Here is a 6,845-nt window from a genome sequence, read left to right as displayed (position 1 = left end):
ATCTACTGCAAGCTAATGATCCATTGGATCATCCATTGCTTGTTGGCTAGCTTCTCTGTGTAGCTTGACTTGATTCAATTGATCCATTTGATCAATTAAATGTCAGTGATAGCTTACTGATTAATCCTGTGGCTAAGTGATTCAATTTCTTTGTGATGCTGATGCTCAAGCATCACTATACTGCTACTTACTTGTGCTGTTTCTCATTCAAGCTAACTGGACTTACTCCAGTGGCTTTGATGCAGTGATTAAACTGTGTTGCCTTGTATTATGCTGCTGTCAGTACTAAGCATGGATCTGTGATAAATTCATGCTTGTATTAATTAAGTGATGATGAACTGCTTATGCAGTAATGATTTAAATGACTTGCTTGCAAATGATTTGGCTATTCATGATTGTTTAGCAAGCAAATGAATCTGAATCCATTCTTGGATAATGATGTGCTATGTTTGGCTTTCTTTTAAATGGTGCTAAGTGTGATGTGACCTCAGTAGCCTTGCTACTGATTGGTTGCTCACCTATTTAATTGGATCTTGTGGCTACTCAACCTTTGCTTGCATATTTGGGGATCATACTAGATATGAATGCCAATATGCTTGCCTGATGAAATCTAGGGTTTACTGATGGTTCATAGCTTAGGATTTACTGTGTAGTCTTTATTAGCTGCTAATCCTTGCAATTCATCTACTGGTGCTATCTGTGCATATGATCTGGCTAGTGTGTGCATCTGTGCATGTGTGCTAGCTTCTGTGTACAAGATCTGTATCTAGATGCTTTTCATTTTTAGTGGCTTTTAGACTGGCAGTAATCCTTGGTGAAAACCAAGTGATGATCTACCCATTTGAGCATCTGCTCAATCCCATGCTTATATCATGCATATATGATGGATCAGATCCATTGGATCTGTCCAGGAACTTGGTATACCTTGTTCCAGCTCCTAGATTGAAATATTTGGTTGCTGCAGACTTGGGGTTTTTGTGCACAACCCTTCACCTCCAGTTTCTGGTTGAGCTTCTCAGGTCACCATGATTCCTGGGCTAAGTGGTTGTGTTGGTTTCTGTTCGTGAGTATGAACTGGATGAACTGGTGCTGGTTCTTGCTTCACCCTTACCTGGTGATTTGCATATCTGGTCGACTGTCATGGTTCTAGGGTTTGTGTGCTATTTATATGGTCTCTACTTCTTCCCTGGCCATGACACACAAGCCTGGTTACTTTATGACTCACCCCTTGCATTGCCTTGCTGTTGCTTGGCTAGCAACAGCCTTCATATGGTGAAACTTGAGCCCCTGTGGCTTGCTCAGTTCTGTTCTGCCTATGCCTATCTTGTGCTGTCCAGGAATTTGGACAAGCACAAGTGTGCTGTGACAGTGTGCACTGTCTAAACTGAATCTCTGTGTTATTTGGCTAACTGTCCAAACTGAATTTTCCTGTGATTTTTGCTAACACTTACATTCTGGCTAGTTCTTTGCTATGTGTTTTGCAGGTTTGAATTATGCTATGGCCAGAAGATCATCCTCAATCCACTTAGTCTAGGTTTAGTTTAGAATAAACTTGTAATTTTCCTTTTCTTTTATTACTGATCATTATGTCTCAATTCTTGTATCAAGAATGTTGTAAAGACTTTGTAATTTGTGTTGTATATCAATAAAGCTCAAGTTTTGTTTATGAGTTTTTGTATTATGTAATGTTTATATTCTTGATTAAATATTGTATTTGATATTCACTTTGAAATTCAAAGTGATTTGAATTTATATCTTGTGTTTGAATTATGAATTCATTGTTTATATTGTGTGATGTTTATAGTTAAATGTGTTATCACTTATCAAATGCAATTATTCTCCAAAGTAACAAGATACAAAAGAGATCATGTCGAAATTTCCCTAACTCACATTGCCTAACCCTGAGTGCAAAATGAGAGAGAACCTCGATCCCTCTTAGGTTTAGTTGCAATAAGGCGCGAAAATTTCCCCCGTTTTGCGATGAAATGCACATCCCATTTCTAAATCTACCCTTCGTTGTTCCTATGTTCTGGATTATTACACAACATAATCAAGATACTTTGCCCCAACGTAACAGTGAGGTTGTCAATCTCACCGGCTTGTTGTAAACAAAGGATTAAATGTATAGTGTGGAAGATGATGTTTGTTTGCGAAGAACAGTAAAGAACAATGTTTTTAGTAGATTGTATTCAGATGTAAAAGAATTGACCGGGGTCCACAGTTCACTAGTGGTGTCTCTCCAATAAGAAATAGCATGTTGGGTGAACAAATTACAGTTGGGAAATTGACAAATAAAGAGGGCATAACAATGCACATACATATCATGATGACTACTATGAGATTTAATCAGGGCATTACGACAAAGTACATAGACCGCTATCCGACATGCATCTATGCCTAAAAAGTCCACCTTCGGGTTAGCATCCGCACCCTTCCAGTATTAAGTTGTAAACAACAGACAATTGCATTAAGTATGGTGCGTAATGTAATCAACACAAATATCCTTAGACAAAGCATCGATGTTTTATCTCTAGTGGCAACAGCACATCCACAACCTTAGAACTTTCGTCACTGTCCCGGATTCAATGGAGGCATGAACCCACTATCGAGCATAAATACTCCCTCTTGGAGTCACAAGTATCAACTTGGCCAGAGCCTCTACTAGCAACGGAGAGCATGCAAGAACATAAACAACACATATATGATAGATTGATAATCAACTTGACATAGTATTCCATATTCATCGGATGCCAACAAACACAACATGTAGCATTACAAATAGATGATCTTGATCATGATAGGCAGCTCACAAGATCTAACATGATAGCACATGAGGAGAAGACAACCATCTAGATACTGCTATGGACCCATAGTCCAAGGATGAACTACTCACACATCAATCCGAAGGCGATCATGGTGATGAAGAGTCCTCCGGGAGATGATTCCCCTCTCCGGCAGGGTGCCGGAGGCGATCTCCTGAATCCCCCGAGATGGGATTGGCGGCGGCTGCGTCTCTGGAACTATTTCCGTATCGTGGCTCTCGGTGATAGGGTTTTCGCGACGGAGAGTTTAAGTAGGCGGAAGGGCAGCGTCGGTGGAGGCACGAGGGCCCCACACCATAGGGCGGAGCGGGCCCCACCCAGGCCGCGCGGCCCTGGCGTGGTGGCGCCTCGTGGCCCCACTTCGTATGCTCTTAGGTCTTCTGGAAGCTCCGTGGAAAAATAAGACCCTGGGCGTTGATTTCGTCCAATTCCGAGAATATTTCCTTTGTAGGATTTCTAAAACCAAAAACAGCAGAAAACAACAACTGGCTCTTCGGCATCTCGTCAATAGGTTAGTGCCGGAAAATGCATAATAGTGACATAAAGTGTGTATAAAACATGTGAGTATCATCATAAAAGTAGCATGGAACATAAGAAATTATAGATACGTTTGAGACGTATCAACGGGCACCGATGCGATCTGCCAGGGCATCATAATCGTTGTCCAAGCCAGCAACCAGGAAAGTATTGATCTCGTCAGGGTGTAGAGGCTGTCCGATGGAGGACAGTATATCCGTCAGGGACTTGATCTTGTTGAAGTATGCAGTCGCGTTTGGGAAGTCATGCTTCTTGATCTTGCTCAGCTCGGTGCGGATAGCCATGACGCGAGCCGTGGACTGCGAGGCAAAGCTGGCCTCTAGGGTTTCCCACGCCTATTGCGATGAAGGGACAAGCATCACCATACCGAGCACCCCCTCGGTAAGAGAGGAGACGAGCACGGACAGGATCGCCTGATCCTGCTGATGCCACGCTGCAAACTGAGGATTGGCGATGGTAGGGGTAGCAGCAGCCTCCGCCTCCACCGGACTGGCGATCTCGGCGGCGGTACAAGGAAGGCTGCCATCCACGAAACCGAATAGCAGATTGCTACGCAGGATTGGATCCACCTGGGTGCGCCAATAGAGGTAATTGTCCCCTGTGAGGCGGATCGTGATCTTGTTGTCGAGGCTGATCGGCGACGGTGGAATTCTCGAGGCCATGGCCACCCCTCTGCTTGTCAATCCGCTAGCGGCGGACTTCAGCGAGGTAGTGAGGGAGGCGATCGGGCCAGAGATCGAATTGCCGGAGGTAAACGACATCGATCTAGGGTAGGACGATGCGGAAGACGCGAGGGATCTACCTTCGCTCTGATACCATAAAAACTAGGGTAAACGTATGTGTGTAGGGTAAGAACCGTGCACCTCATAGGGGCCGGTATGGTAATATATATAGGGGGTACAAGTACAAGCATACACGTATACGGTTTAGTTTATACACTACCAACCCGTATATACAAGTTAGGATATTAGACTAAATACATTGTTTATCAGAATTCACTCCTCTCCTTGATGGTTCCCTTACAGGTACAACCTACAAATTTCTCCTTGATCCCTTATTGCAGCTGATACCTGTATTATCTCTCCATACGAGTCCCCCTTGCAGGTCTTGGCCCATAAGAACATTTGATGCGTGTGGCGCGTGGATGCGGCGGCCTGGCACTGTCCTCGCTGACCAAGCGACGCACGTGGGCTGTGGCCGGCTCAGCGTCCGCTGTTGAGGCGTGTGTTCCTGCACAGGCGATTAACGGGTGCTGTGGCCGGCTGATTCACGCGAGCAGCGCGACGATGCAGCATCAAGATTTGGCCTGAGATAATTGTTGCGGCGTGCGACCGTCACCAAGGCAGCCCCAGGCTCGGCACTGGACTGCGGTGCGGCCGCCGCGTCTGAGTTGAACGCGGAGCAGATTGGGGCGTTTGCCTCGTTTATTTCTTCTCTTCCTTCGATATTTTTTTGTTGTAATGAATTTCTTTCCGTAACATTTCCAGGTACTTCTGACATGCCTTTCGACCGCACCAACAAGCTCAGGGTGGAATCTATGTCCGGTGCCCTTTCTTTTGCTGTGGAATCCAGTGAGCAAATCCAAGAACTTCTGAAGAAGGCCAAGGGATCTTTGTCGACGCTGTTCTCACTAATGTTCCCCAAGATAGACCAGAACATGACTCTTGGAGAGCTTGCAAACACATTCTTCGTTGACTCTAACAGCGCTATTTAGGTACCGAAGCGTCGCTCTCGCCTTCATGAAACGGTTCTTGCTTTTCAGCTCTTGATGTGGGCATGGCCTTGAATCTGAATTGGAGCAACTATCCAAAGCGTTACCAACGAACGCGGATGGTTTTCCTGTCGATCTTGGCTCCTTCAATGAATCAACATGCATATGCGCAAGCCAGCTCCTCAAGCTAGTTGACGATGAAAAGAAGAAAACTGCATCCAAGACTGCTCCAAGCTTGTCTGCGCAAACTCAAGCGCCTTGAATCTATTAATTTGCTTAGTTGTAACTTGAACACATTTATCTCATCCTTTTTATTTGTAATGAATTATGCTGGCTCTGTTGCCAGCACTTAACTTTTATCATAGCCTTTCTTTGAATGAAAAGCTTTTGATCGCTCCCGATGCGAGTTCCCTGAATTTGATAATTTATCCTTGTTGATTTTCTGAGGATGTATATTAAACAACTTGCTGCAGATACCTTCGACTTCTTCTCGTGCCGAAAGTTCTCTGAACTCTGCAGCTGTCGATGAGTCTGAACTTGTGCGTCGACTGCGCAATCAAATATCTCAATTGGATAAAGACATGGTTGGACTCCATGCCATGGCTGCATTGGTGAAAAAGAAGAGCGAGTTTTCCACAGCAGTCGAACAACATGCTTTGGATCGTCTGTGTGTTGCTACTGAGAGCTTAACTTGTAAGCAATCAACGCCCCTTTGTTTCTTATACTTTTCTTTAGAAAGAATCTTGCCCTGACTTGCTTTTTCTTCATCTTCAACGGTCGTTGTTTTCAACGAATCAAAGGAAAGCACGTGAGTCCACGAGAAGATTGCAACAATGACTGACATGTCACACCCGAAGTGCTCATTATGGTCGAACAGATCGAAAGCCGTAATTGTGGCGAAGTTCGAGTATCGGGGGGAGAAGGTACATTATTACTTAGATAAGTACCATGCTCATCTGACCATGGTGTGGAAGACCATGTTCCCTCTTGATCCAGCTCCCGAGACTCTATCATCTTTGATGACTCAATTCAAGAATCATGCCAGGATTCAATCCTTAGTACGCAAAGAACTTCTTGCTGGAGCTGAACTAGCGTTTGCTTCTGTGCTAGCTTGTCATCCGACCCTAGATTTAGAGTCCACAGCAAACACCAATGTAAAACTTGATCATAACTACCCCGTAGCTAGGCATCCTACTTCTATTGTCATGATGAGGACATCCCTACTACACCATTACCTCCGTCATTGATAAATGAAGATGAACCTGCTGTGAAGCTCAAGTCCAATGAAGTTAGGATTGGACCAATTACAAGGGCTCGTGCGAAGCTACTTAAACAACAGGTGAACTTGTTTCTAAACGATACTTTGATTGAAGAGAACTTTATACTTCCTAAGTTTTGTTATTTATGTATCATCAGGTATGAAGAGGAGACAAGCATCGCACGAGGAGAAGAGAAGCATCTGGACGTGAAGAAGGACGTGAGGCTGGACATGGAGCTGGACATGAAGATATCTCATGGACGCGCGAGGGAGGAGCGGGAGGCATGCGCGAGAGGAGAAGAAGAAGTCCAGACCGGTCTAGCACACGGTCAGACCGGTCGGCACGCCGGCGCGCCCGGTCCCTGGCCCGGTCAAACCGGGCGGCAGACCGGATTCACCCCGGCGCCAATCGGGCGTCGTACCGGGGCCAACCGGACGGAGTTTTGCGACCTTTCCGGTTGCCGCCCGGTCCCTGGCCAGGTCTAGACCGGCCAGCCCGGCCTAGCACCTGGTCAAC

Source organism: Lolium rigidum, chromosome 4 (assembly GCF_022539505.1).
Source record: "Lolium rigidum isolate FL_2022 chromosome 4, APGP_CSIRO_Lrig_0.1, whole genome shotgun sequence".
NCBI classification, from domain to species: domain Eukaryota; kingdom Viridiplantae; phylum Streptophyta; class Magnoliopsida; order Poales; family Poaceae; genus Lolium; species Lolium rigidum.
The sequence above is the reverse complement of the archived record's forward strand: the minus strand, read 5'-3'. Positions refer to the sequence as shown.